Below are 14,277 nucleotides of genomic sequence, written 5' to 3'. Positions count from 1 at the left end.
GGGGGGGGCGGGTGGATCTTGCCGGTCATTAGAACATATTTACCACACCGCAGAAATGCTCCCTAGCTTTGACCATATGGAAAATGATGGGGTACACAAGAGGTCTTGCCCAGCACCCACTCGGAGAGGGTGAGCACAAAGGGCCTCTCTGATGAGCCTCATTACATAAAGCAGAAGATTGAGCTCCAGTGCCAACCCCAACAGCACGAGAAGCCCACACGGTCAGCAGAAGGTGGCATCCTGAGGATATGCTGATGCCCAAACATTTGTCAGCTCGACGGAAGGTTGGAGAGCATGATTCTGAGGCTTTATGATTATTGACACAGCTCCACAAAAGGATCGCAGCACTTCCGGTGCCAAATTTATTTTAAAAATCTGTTTCCCAATATGAATGGGATTTCTAGCCAAGTAACTGGCAACCTGGAGGCCTTGGCTGCCCTCTCCTTACCACTTGCATCTGGGCTTCAGTTCCAAGTGTAGTTGGCAATAAAATTGGCAGAGAAGTGTCATTAGATGTTATTCGGTTGCAGCAATCATATGCAAAGCGCTAATGGAGCAGGGCAGAGGGACAGAAGTTCAGAGAGAAAACGAGCTCTACAGCAGCCGTTTGAAAGTGGACAAGGACACTTCCAATCACCCAAACCACCAGATCACATACACCCCTGGACTAAAGGAGTATTCCAAATGTCCTTGGAATTACTTAAAGTTTAGAGAAGAAAAACTGAAAAGCTCATAGGAACACTTGCAGTCCCTTTGATTTCAAGGAGGCAGAATGAACCTCTTGGGAGCTTACCTGACCCCCCATACTGTTTCCCTGGAGGGCTCTGCCCTTCTTGTCCATGAGAATACAGCCAGCCAAACTCAGCTCACTCATCATGTGGCCCAAAAAACTTCCCAGACCTTCCCCACTCTCTTTAAATTAGATTTAAATCTCTGTGGCCATCTTCCATTTATTTTTCGCTTATTCTTTCTCATAATCTATAGTAATTTTATCTTTAAATTTAATTATTTTTGCATTTATTTATTATCTATATTCTTCACTAGAATATAAGCTCTAGAATATAAGAATATAACAATGATATTGCCCTGTTCCAGCAAATATCATAAATATCTGTTGACTGAATACTTGTTGCCCTTTTCTTGACTGTTTTGAACAACTGGATTAAGCCCATCAAAAAAAGAAAAAGAAAGAAAGAAAAGAAAAAGAAAGAATAAGAAAAAACTAACTGAAGTGGAAATAGCACAAATGTAAGCACAAATAAGACGACCTTTCAAATCCCAGCTATACCACCTATTAACAATGTGACCTTAAGGAACATTCTTCATGGTGAACTCCATTTCCACACCTATGCACTATAGATGATGCTACAGATGATGTACAATATTACTAGGCCACTAAAAGACTCAGTTGGCACAAAGTAGGTGATGAACTCTAGCAGTACCTAGTATATAAGTGCTTAATAAATACCTTTTTTCCCTTCCTTCCACATTTGTGTTTGTATGTTTAAAATATGAGCTCAGAAAAAAATGTTCCCTGTATGGGCCCCATCTTTCTTCAAATGCCCTATGTTGTTTTACTGTATTATTTATGCCAAATTTTTTAAAAATTTTTCAAACATGTCATCAATCTTGAATCATACATTTGTTGTTACCACTAACTAGGGGAACAATTCCAGCTCTACAGACTCAGAACTTCTGGGAATAAGTCTCAGGATCCATAAATTTTTTTTTTTTTTGAAAGCTCCACACATGACTAAGAGTCCAACCAGGGTCCAACCAGGGTCTAGAGCATGTCCTGGAAAAATTTTTACTTTCCCACCATTTCTCACTTTCCAATGATAAGATCACTTTCCCCCAGGCCCCTGATACTTCCTCTACAGCCAACCAATTCCTTCTGGCTAATAAGAATTAAATTTCAAATTCAGTTGCACTTGAACTATTTCTATCTTTGAATTGAAACTGTCAATAATTTACCACAGTAGACATGACTAGGGACAAAATTCATCAAGATGCAAATTCGGCTTTCAAAGAGTCAAGCGTATTTGAAAATCTAATTTTTCTAATCACAGTGCATATATGTGGTGGGTGAGAGAAGCACTGTGTCCTAAAAGCAGATGAGAGGAAATCAGACAAGGAAAAACAAAAAACAAAATGATCTCACAGTGGATGTGGTGTTTCAGGTGGTCCTTTGAGAACTGGTAGGATTTCAGGGTTCATGAGAGCTCATTATACTTTATGTGTCTTCTTTGGGCATATTTAAATGTTTCCAGAATCAAAGGCTCAAGAAATGGTTAGGATTTTGACAATCAGGGCTCAGAAGGGCAACATCTTCAAAAATGAAGATGCTCTACCAATACTGGTAAGGCATTGGGATGTATTCAAAGAATTCTGAGCTGTCTACTTTGGACAAAGTAAATGGTGACAGAAGCCTGGACGAATAGGTTGAAGTCAGAGACTACAGCACTGTCACTAAGAAGTTTTTAATTTCAGACTGAAGAGGAAAAATGATCCATGTTTTTCAGAAGAATGTCATGCCACAATGATGGTTCAGAAAAAAAAATTTTGCATGAAGATTAGTTCATCTAATATCTGCAGATGTTCTGAGACAATGGTCCATACATACATAAACCCACATACACACACGCATTGCTGTTTTCCGCCTCCAAGTCTTTGTTTATATTATCCCTGGAATGTCCTTATGACCTGTCTACTCTGATCAACTTCAACCCAGCTCAACCATGTTCTCTCCAGGAAGCCTTCCATGAAAGCCCTAGTCTAATAAATGTCCCTCCTCCATGCAGCCGCAGTTCTCCGGATGTTCTCTTTAATGTGTCTCTTCCTGCACTGACTAATTGAACCCATTCATTCATCCATCTCTTCCACTCAAAAATGCATGTTCTTCAAAGCCAGAAGCACTGTCTTCCCATCTCACCCACATGCAGAGTAAGCACCAGCGCCAAGAAATAAGAGCAGAGACCACAGTGATCTGGCTAAAAAAATAAGCTGCTTAACCTCTGCACAGGCAAAATCTACAAGCTCTGGTAACTTACTGACTAGGAGGGACAGAGGGACAGAAGTGAAATAGTCATATAAAGTAGTAATGAGGAAGAACTAGCAGTAGAAATCGCCATGGTCATCATCTGGTGTTTCCACACTGAGATGAAATTCACTGAAGGAGGAAAGTCAGACCAACGGAGGTGGGTGGTGGGGATAGGATAGGTAATGACTGTCAGTAGAGATGCATTAAGTAGAAGATCCTGGAGGCTCACATGGCAGATTCCAAGTAGGCCAATGAAGCTTAAAAGCAGGGTGAGGGGAAACGTGTAGATCTGGGAGTGACAGAGAGAAGAGAGGTGAACTAGACAGGGAAGCAGAATGAAAGAAGAGAAGGCAGCCAAGGGAAGGATATTTGAAGAGCATGGGATGAAGTGATGGACACAAAGAATCACTGGTCTTATCAAAGGAGAATGAACCAGCATGTGCACTCAGGGTTTTCCTGAAGCTTCCCAAGATTAAAGCTCTGTCTTCCGACCTGGTAGAGACAAAGTGTGTTTTGTTATGTTAGCAATTCTGTGCTGACTTTGGACTTTTGGAAGAACCTAAAGGAGAATCTCTGCCGATGCCTTCTAGTGGGGTCTAGACGCACTGGGCAGTGGCGCACAGGGAAGCCCCAGTCTGTCTACCCTCCTTCCTTGTTTCCACACTGCTCCATTCATGCGTCTTTATCAAAAGGAAATATGGACAGAAGGCTGTTAGAAACATCAGTTTAAAATGAAAAACTAGGAAACAAGTTGCAAACCAATTCAGGGACGCAGTTGGTCTTTTCGAAATGCTCACCAAGTGCTGACTATGTTTAAAAGGAGCTCTCATATTTCAGACACAAATATGGAAATGTTTACACAGGAAATAATATGATTCTAGGATTGACTTCAGAATAATATGGAGGGCAGTAAGGAATGGAAAGGTGGAGATATAGAGGAAATAAGATTAGTATGACTTGAAACAAGATCAGTAATGAATATGTGGTGGTTTACCATATTGCTTTTGAATATATTTGAAATTTGACAAAAATATTAAGATTTAAAGTTGCCATAGAATCACAGAAAATATTCAATTGTGAGAAAGATAAATTTATTTCTTGGAAGAAGCAGGTTTTTTTCCCCCTCTGGTCCAAGACCAGATATGCTAGGGTTGGAACCCAGTGCCTACAGGGCAAGCAATCTACCACTAAGTCACAATCTCCAGCACCACAAAGACCACAATTTTAATAGCACTGTGATTACCCACCCCCCTTCTAAGCAAGGAAAACTACAGAAGAGTAACTTTTGATTCAGTCAGCGGCTTAAGACTGAGATTACAATGAAATTCAGGAAAATTCATCTATGAGCCTTCTTAGAGGCTACCTATGAGTACAGGCTCTATTCTGCCTCTTTCCCAGGTCATTAGATGTCCCCCAAAGCCCCATGTGTTGAAGGCTTTATCCCCAGCAGAAGGCACCATTGGGAGATAGTGAGAGCTTTAGGAGGCTGGACTTAGTGGAAGGAAGTTAGGTTACTAGTGATGTGCCATTGATGGGTGTCTCTCTCTCTCTCTCTCTCTCTCTCTCTCTCTCTCTCTCTCTCTCTCCTTCCTGGCCACTGTGAGCTGAGCAGCACTTTTGCCATATACTTTCCACCAATGTTCTGCCTAGCCACAATCCCAAAAGCAATGCAGCCAACTGAACATGGACCAAAACCTCTGGAATAATAAGCAAAATTCAGTCTTGGCTCCTTGTAAGCTGCTTATTTTGTCACAGTGACAAAAGGCTGACTGGTACATAGCTCCAACTAAGTGATGAAGTACATCACTTTCCCAGATGTTGAATCATTTTACCTGTAAATTCTTTACCAAACATCTCTAAAGAAATTGGCTACTGTATTATCATTATTATTATTACTATTATTATTGACAAGGTCTTGCTATGTTGCCCAGGCTGGCCTTGAACTGGCGATCCTCCTATCTCAGCCTCCCAACTAGCTGGAATTATAGGTGTGCATCACCACACCTAGCTTAAGAGAGTGACATTTGAAGAACATAACGATAGCACCATTATCATGCCTAAACAAATAATTTCTTAAATAGCTGCTGTGTTCACAATCCTAATCTCATTTTTTTTTAAATCCTCAGATATTTTTTAATTACTGTGTGTTTGAATCAGGATCAAAATGAAGTTTGAGCCTTTTAACTGGTTGGTAAATTTCTCAGTGCATTTTTAATCTATGCGTTCTTCTTCCATTTCTCTTTGCTTCTCCCAACACCCAAACTCATGCAATTGTTTTGCTGAAAAAACACAGGTCATCTGCTTTCCTGTCGGATTCTGCTGACCATTGCTTTGTCAATGCACATATTCCACTGTTGGTCAGAACTTGATCCAATTCAAGGGTGATGTTTTCGTTTGGCAGGATGACTTCACAGGTGGTCTCATTTACTTAAAAAGGATGTCAAATTGCCAAATTTTATGCAATCTAGCCAGCTATCTTAAACTCCTAATTTAAAAGGAAGAGATCAATAATCCCTTAGGAATACTTCCATAATTTAAAAAGGTTTTAATCATCAATTTGATAGATCAATGGGGCTACCTTATTGTTTAATCACATTCTTTAAATATTTAATGAACCTGCATAGTTTTGTCTACTGACATCTGTGTTCCTCTTTCTGTGAACTACGTGCTCAGGTCATTGGTTGCTGTTATTATTGGTTGACTCGTAAGAGGGAACATTGTAGTCAGGATTGTGAAACACACACACACACACACACACACATAGGTTCTATTTTTACTTTTTTCTTTTTGGTTCTTCAAAGCTTTAAATGTTTTCATTCTTTTGTGTCACCTGCATTTTGGGAGGGCATGAACAGTCATCTCCCCCATCCAATAAGCTTCTGCCCCAGAACCACCTGTTAATCCTGTGAATCTGCACTGAAGCAAAGAAGGAGAAGTCACTGACCTGGCTCCAGATTTTTCTAACTCAGTGCCAAAGGGGAGGAAAAATCATAAGGAAGAAATGCAGCCCTGTCCCCAGGCCTGTGGCACGTTCTGGAATGCCTCCTGTTCCCTGCCAATAAGCAACAAGAGGGTAAAGAAGCCATCACCAAAGAAATATCAAAAAATATGGCAGCGTTCTTTGCCCTGTAACTGAAACTCCCCCACCTGGAAAACCTCAGTCTAATCCTGTGCCCCGTGGCTGTTTCTACAATATCTGGTCACCTTTCTCCACAGAGAAGCTGGACACTGTTGAGAGTCACGTTTTTCAGAGCACAGCCTGGCAAAAGACCATCATGTAGGCTTCGCCTTTTGTTCCACGGCATATTTTCCTGGCTTAGGGCAACTCTCACTGGAGACACGTTTAGTTAGAGGCTTATGATGGTCAATTAAAAAGCAAAAACTAAGAAATAGCTCCAAGGAAACCACAAAATTTAAATATCAGATTTTTCTGGAAAAAGAAAGCTAACAACTTATTTGCAAAGTAGCTGGGCTTACGCCAGGGTACTAATATTCCATACCATGTCAGACCTTCACGTAACTCTTGACGGGAAAATTCCACAGTCCTACAGAAAGACTGAAGCCTTCAGTTTCTACTCCTGAATAAACCAGCATCACTATAACTGACAAATATATCTCCAGGCAGTGCCACCACTGAGGGTGTCAAAGAAGTGGAGTTCTCTAGTGTTATGTAATAAATCCAGAGTTGTTTCAAGCAATCACCTTGAAACATGGAGATTGGTTCATCTCCAAGACTGAGCACAAGAAAAAATATACATAAATTCCCAATTGCAGCATAACAATATTCTACCTACCTACATGATCCCAGGACTGTGAGTAAAAAGTATAGATTTATCTATGCTACATAGTGCCTCTTGAAAACAAAACAAAACCAAATATTCCCATCTATTCTACCTCTGTGTTAGAAATAGTGAACAATGTGTGTAGTTTCACATCTCTGCCCACATCTGCATATGTACTATTACCTGCACAATATTCCCAATTTTTGGTGCTAATCAAAAATGCAACAGATAATGTATAATGATCCCTGGATATACTAATTTTATAAGATTTTCTATGTGTTGCTGATTTTTCTTGGAATTATTTCAAATGAATGTTACTAATGGAAATTCTCACAAGCCTTCATTATTGGAGAGAATGGGAGTTAGGCATGTGACCCAGTGGTGGAGCACTGGCCTAGCATGAATGAGACCCTGAGTTCAATCCCCAGCATCACAAAAAAAAAAAAAAAAATTGAGGAGCAGAATAAAGGATGGAGTGAAGTACCCTTTCATGAATATATGGCCAGATGACTTAAAAGTCTCCAACAAAATAAATGGTAACTGAAAAACAATTCAACATGACCTTGTGAAAAAGAGAATGTAGCAGGTGATAATTTGGGAAGTTATTTATTTAAACCTAATCCTTAAAGTGGGGATACCAATACTTGCCCTGGTGGGATTAAAGGAACTAAGTGATATTGCAGTAACACTCGATAAATCCCTGTTGGAAGTTACCAAATTAGCCATACTACTGTTTGGGTCAGGTACTTGTTTACTAACGAGTGGCTGCTCATGAGAAAAAAATAAATAGTAATCAGAATTGATTACTTATTATACATTAGATATGGTCTTCATCATTTCATGTGACTTATTTAATTCCATGATAACAATATCTCTGGGATGTTACTTCCACTGTTTCAAGAACCTTGTCCAGATGCATAGAGCTCACACAGATATGAGCTGTCAGTTTCCCCATATAATACAATTGCACTTCGTCCTTCAACTGAAATCACTCTTCATCAGGAGTCTCTTTCCATGAGCTTGTGGAAGGATTATTGCTGAACTGAGTCAGGGCTATATATAAATCCTGGGATCCAGAGGAAAACGTTGGATTAAGTCCACTGTACACAAGCTTTCTACTCAGATGACCAGCCCTCTCCAGATAACACGTGCCTGTGATGAGGCTGTTTACCAGGAGCCATGAGGACATGACCTGGTTCTAAGGAGGGGTTCTAGACTCAATCAAAAGGCTATAGCCTGCCATGACCTTTGCTCAAGATAATTTAACCTTTCTGGACTTTAATTCCTCTGATGCTAAAATGGAAAACATTCAATCACCAGTTAATTTTGTCACGAACCAATGCTCTGGGGTTTGAGAGGAGCACTCGAGCTACCCGTTTGGATGAAATCATAAAGTGTTCTACTCTTGGAGAGCTCTGTCGTGAGCTTATAAACTAACACTCGTCCCTGAGGGGATTTTGATGAAATTGAAAAGCCCATTACCTACCTGACGTAAGTGACTGATTCCAGCAGCAAAAATTGAGCAACCTGAAAAGTTGTGACTGTGGTCCCTGTGAGCAGGATGCTGTGTCTTGGGGATGCTCATTTTGTGTGTGGCGCTGTTGCCTTTCAATATCAAAGAAGACAGCCCTTTATCCACTAATGGACTCAGAGATCCCCTTATCCTAAGGGTCATCTCACTGGGTGATTCTCCCTTCCTGTTAGAGGACTAGACTGAACTCTTAGGGTCACCAGGATTCTGAAATCTGGCTTTATGAAAAGAACCTTCACATCCACAATAAAACGAATACACAAAACGAAATGATATCTGAAGGACTGTTTGGGGTATTTTCTAGGTAGGAAAAACATCCATCTCTTCATACCAAGAATAATATTTTTCACTCCAAGAAATTGCCCCATTCCCCAATGTCTAAAAAAAATTTTTTTAAAAATAAGCCAAGTAGCCAATAACACTCTCACACAGCCCTACATCCAGAATGGGTCTGCCCATGGTTGCTGGATTCCTAGCACAGTATCTGCGAAAATATTTCTCCTTCACATGCTGAATGCTTCCAGGCGTGATGCACTCTAGGTTTATGTTCAGCACCATGCTCTTAACTTGGAAACCTCAGCCTCTCCATCCACAGTTGACATAAATCAAAATAAGGAAATCCAGACTTTTCAAAAATGTGAACCGTGAGAAAGAACAGAGCATAGTATATATAGAAATAAAGAATGATCGAAGGAAAGTTTTGAAGCCTGAGTTTTTTGTATACTTGTTACTTCTTTATAAAAAATGATGGGAAATCTGAGTAATAGTCCAGCCAAGGAAAGAAGTCAGCGAGGCAGGGGGTCAAAAGGGGCCAGAAAGGTGCATAAAAATGATGAAGTAGTGTCCCAGTGGACACCGTGGGACCGGGAGAAGCACCATGGGACCTCTGAGAGGTAAAAAGGGTGACAACCAAGAGAAAATCCGATGTGAAGGGAGGTGGAGAGAAGCACGGGGTATTGATGTATAACAGGGTGTTCTGCCAAGATTTCCCATGGGGTCCAAGAAAACACGGAGCCAAGAAACATGAGAAACAGCCAGAATAAGTCAGCAGAGGAGTTCCTGTCATTTCAAATGAATTTTTATCCAGTCCTTTTACAGTATACAAGCTTCTGAGGAAGTAGTCAATGTTATATGAAAAACATAAGGGAATATTCACGCAGGCAAACCAGGCTGGGCACGGCTGGGCAGGGCTGGGCAGTGGGTGTGGCCTGGAACTTCCTTATTTCTTCTAGGAGCTCCTTCATTCTAAAGCCGATCAGCAAAACACCTGGAAACAAATGACTGGGGAAAGGCTCCCAGCTCAAGAACCATGCACACTTCCCCGAGGTCACATGTGAATGTGGGACGTACCTCGCTCTTCTAGAAATTTTAGAAAGTTTGCTACGAAAGACTTTGAACGCTTGTCTGACAGTTGTAAGCCCCGAGGTCTAAAATAGGATCCATGACACTATCTTTGCAGGCCAATTCTGATTAGGATAGCTTTATTGAAATACAATTCATTTATTCACCTCTTTCACATACATCTTACCTATTTAAATTATACGATTCAATGATTTTAAAATATATGCAGTTATGCAACCATCAGAATCAATTTTAGGACATTTTTCATCACCCAGGAAAGAGACACCATACCTATTAGCAGTCACTTCCCATCTCCCTCCAACTCCACCTCCCTCCAGCCCTAGACAACCTCTAGTCAACTTTCTGTCTCTCTAGATTTGTGTATTCTGCACCTTTCATACAACAGATCATGCATTTACATAAGGGGCTCCTGTCACTTAGCATAATGTTTTCAAGGTTCACTCTGTCACACCAGCACACGATTGTTGATATGTGACATTTTATTTACCCTTTCATCAGTTGATGAATGTATGTATTGTTTCTATTCTTTGGCTAGCATGCCACACGCCACTGTGTACACTCAGGTACAAGTTTTTGCATGGACATGTTTTCAACTCTCTTAGGTATCTATCTAAGAGTGAAATTGCTGTGTCCAATAGTAACTTATGTTTAACCATCCATAAAAGTGTCAAGCTGCCTTTGAAAGCAGCTCTACCATTTTTATACTCCCACCAGCAGTGTGAAGTGTTCCAATCTCTCCACTAAATTTAAAAAGTGAACGAGAAATGCCGTAAAAACAAGAAAATAGTAGTAAATACAGAAACAATTTATAAAGAATGGGAAAGAAGTGGTACAGACTGGGATCAAAAGTCCTGACACAGCCAGAACCTGGGGTCTTTTTCTGAATCTGATGCTAACTAGATGCTTACAGACTTTAGTTTCTTACCTTTCTTGTGCTTAGTTTCTTTGCCTGAAAATCGAGGGATCCAACAGTTAATTTCATCATGTAGCTAATTCAAGTCAACATTTTCTGAGACCAGCCCTATACTCCTAAGCACTTCATGTGCATTTGGATTTTAAAAAAACACCCTAAAAAAATGAACTATTTCCTAAAAAGTTAAAAGTAGGATTTTACCATATGATCCAACAATTCCACCTCTGAGGATATATTCAAAACAATTGAAAACAGGATGATATGAGTCAAATTGTTTCCCCACAAAATTCATATGTTGAAGTCCTTACCCTTGGTAGATCAGAATAGCACTTTATTTGTACGTATGTCTTTAAAGAAATAGTCAAGTTCAAATATGGTCACCAGGATGGGTCCTAATCCAGTATGACTGGTGGCCTCATCAGAAGAGGAAAGTATGCCACACATACAGAGAGAGAGAGAGAGACAAATGAAGACTCAGGAGAAGACAGTCATCTCCAAGCCAAGGACAGAGAGCTTATAAAATTTTAACCTTCACAACACCTTGATCTCAGAGCTCTATCCTGCAGAATTGTGAGAACCTAAATTTCTGTCATTTAAGGCACACCTTGTACCGGGCACTCTGTTATGATGGCCCTCACAAACTAACACACGGAGATATTTGTACACATGTGTTCACAACAGCATTATTTGCAATGGCCCAAAGGTGGGAGCAAATCAAGCAACTACCGATAGACCCATGGATAAACAAACCATTGTTTATACACTAGGTGGAAAATTATTCAGCCTTAAAAAGGAAGGAGATTCGGACACATGCTACAATGGGCATAGACCTTGGGGACAGTATGACAAATGAAACAAGCTCATCACAGAAAGAAAACTAGTGTCTAATTCCACTTAAACAAGGTACCTAGATGAGGCTGGGGATATATCTCAGTAGCTTGCTTGCCTAACATACACGAAGCTCTGGGTTCAATCCCAATACCACCAAAAAAAAAAAAAAAAAAAATCAAGGCACCTAGAGTAGTTACATTCCTAGAGATAGAAAGTAGGATGGTATCTGCCCATGCTGGGGGAGGGAGGAAAGGGCAGTTGCTTAATGGGTACAGAATTTCAGTTTTATAAGACGTAAGGAGCCCTGGAGATGGGATCCTAATAATGGAGATGTGCTTAGCAAGCCAAACTGTATTCCTAATAATGGTTAAGATGGTGAATTCTAGGTTCTGTGTATTTTACTACACACACTAAATAAATAAATAATCACAAATAAAAATGTTTAAGGGAAAAAATGAATTCTTATGTTCAGGATCAAAAACTATGGTTTAAAAGTTAGCAATTTTTTTTTCTCCAAATTCTAATAGTCAGTAATCCTATCTAGGTCAGAATCCAAAGTCCAAGCCAGAAGTACTACTTTTCTGAGCTAGCACTAAACTTTTCCATTTTAAATCAAGGAGAAACACTATTTTATATTCTCTTTCGCCTCTAACCTCTGAACTCGGGCTCTTTTCAGAGGACGTTGCTTTTCCAAGGAGCATCCTGTTGTCCAGCTAGTCTGGAGTATAAGCTTGTTTGGGAAGGTGACGGGAATACCTCCCACCCTCGTCTCCCCTGCCAATCTATATTTCTGACTGGTATCATGGCCTTCCATTTCAGGATCAAAAAAAAAAAAATGGGAAGAATGAAATGGAATTTTTCCAAAATACCCAGCAGCTCCAGTGAGAGATGCCAAGAGGGCTTCCTCTTTCTATGCCAAAGACGACATTCTCTGCAGTTAAACCACTTCTCCCCCCACCCCCAGTCGTGTCAATATCCAAAAGCTGTTGGACCAGAAGCTTCGCACTCCAAAAAGCTGAAACTGAGAACAGTCCCAGGGGGGTAAGTCTATGCACAGTCCTGTTCTCTGCGCCTGCCAAGTTGCAAACAGGTTAGGGCTGGTGGGGAGAACGGAATGTCCTGCGAAAAAGAGGAGGGACACAGAAGTAGCCACAAGCAGTACAGGCTGGGGCCTTGGTGTTTCACGTGCTGGGAATGAAAGTGAAACCACATGAAGGAGGTGAGAGGGTAGAGAGGCAAAACTCTAGGAAATGATGCTAAGTTCTCTGGAATGCTTAGTTCTCGAGACTATAAGCCACCGAATGGCTGAATGGTTAAAACAACATAATTGCTTTCTTAAATTTTATAAACATAAGGAAACATTCAACCTGGGCGGATCCGATTAATTTTCCAAATCCTTCTGTATTGCAGAAGTGTAATGAACCTGCTAACTGTGCAGCTGGAGAAATATTGGAGAAAGTCAAAGTACACGTCTCGGGCTTAGCTCCCCAAATATTCTCATAGTCAGTCAAAATCTTACCCTGCATAAGGCTCCAAGAAATTGTTCAAATTCTCTGGTGCTACTGAAATGCTGTTATATTTAACACTGCTTGGAATCAGTAGGCCATTCACTAGGGCTAAGACATTTTTTGAATAAAATAAATAGCTATGGCTATTGTAGTAGCCTCTTTCACTGCAGAATGCATCCTATTTCAGATATTCTGGCAGAGGCTGGAATCACTGGTCACACCACGCTTCTCTCTGAGTATTTACATGACCACATCATTTTTCAGTGAATTGAATAATTGTGTAAGTGCAGGCTGAAACACAGCTCGATCTGAAATAGGAAGAAAAATGGTCGGGACACATACATTCAGCATGGATCTAAGCTCAAGACTCATACAGAGTCTTTACCCTCAGTATTTAAGTGAACTAAGAAGCAAGACACTGACCCTTCCAGGCTGGCACTGGCACAAGGAGATCAAATGTCCTACCTGAGGGGCTACACAAGCTGACAGTGCCACCAAGAAAAGAAGTGGAGAGGATGGATTCGGTCATTCTGTTTCCCAAATATTTACTCTATTCCTACTCCATCAGACTATGTTCTGAGAATAAAAAAATGAATTACAGCTAGCCCCCTACCCCTGACCATGTCACCCGCCCCCAGTATGTCTCTTCTAGAATGATTAAGTTAAATCGTGACATCCCCAAAGACCACAGGGGGGAAAAAATAGGGCCGTGGTAACTTCTAGGTGAGCTAATTGAGCTAATTGGACACTGACTGAATTCCTAGTTTTCAAAGAAGTTTGTCTACACCACCTTCCAAAATGCCTTCCAGTTATGATTCAAATTGCTCAAATGCATTCAAGAGCCCATCTTGGTGGTATTAGCTACCACTTCCATCCCTGAGAAATAACTGAGAGCCAATCAAATGCAAATCCTTTTTATTTTCCTGAACACATCTATAGCCAGGTTGTGCCTCCCACTTGGAACACTATTACCTGCTTCCTCTACCTACCCCCCCACACACACACACACAAGTCCTCTTGCTACCAAAAGCTTGTCTTCCTGCATTTTTATCCCATGCCTTCTCCCTATGAACCTGCCCCCTCATGTCTCCTATCTCCTTCTCCTTCCCTCTGCCCCCAATACTTGAAAGCTATCTATGCATTTGCAGATTTGCCTGGGAGGTAGTGGGGCGGGGGGGATGTCACTAACATACCAGGTCTAAAGCAAGGATGTAACAGCTATCACCTCTCAATTGCACAAAGAGCTGTTATCTTCACTATGCAGCTGAGAAATTGAACTTTAGAACAGGCAGGTAAATATACCACAGTGT

At 40.8% G+C, this 14,277-nt stretch overlaps 1 protein-coding gene across 1 annotated transcript in view; it reads right to left on the bottom strand.

Annotated features, from left to right (window-relative positions):
* Positions 1-14,277, bottom strand: part of Map2k6 (mitogen-activated protein kinase kinase 6) — a 114,401-nt gene that overhangs the window by 47,975 nt on the left and 52,149 nt on the right. The window lies entirely within an intron of this gene.

Source organism: Marmota marmota, unplaced genomic scaffold (assembly GCF_001458135.2).
Source record: "Marmota marmota marmota unplaced genomic scaffold, marMar, whole genome shotgun sequence".
NCBI lineage: Eukaryota > Metazoa > Chordata > Mammalia > Rodentia > Sciuridae > Marmota > Marmota marmota.
This window is presented reverse-complemented; position numbering and strand designations above follow the sequence as displayed.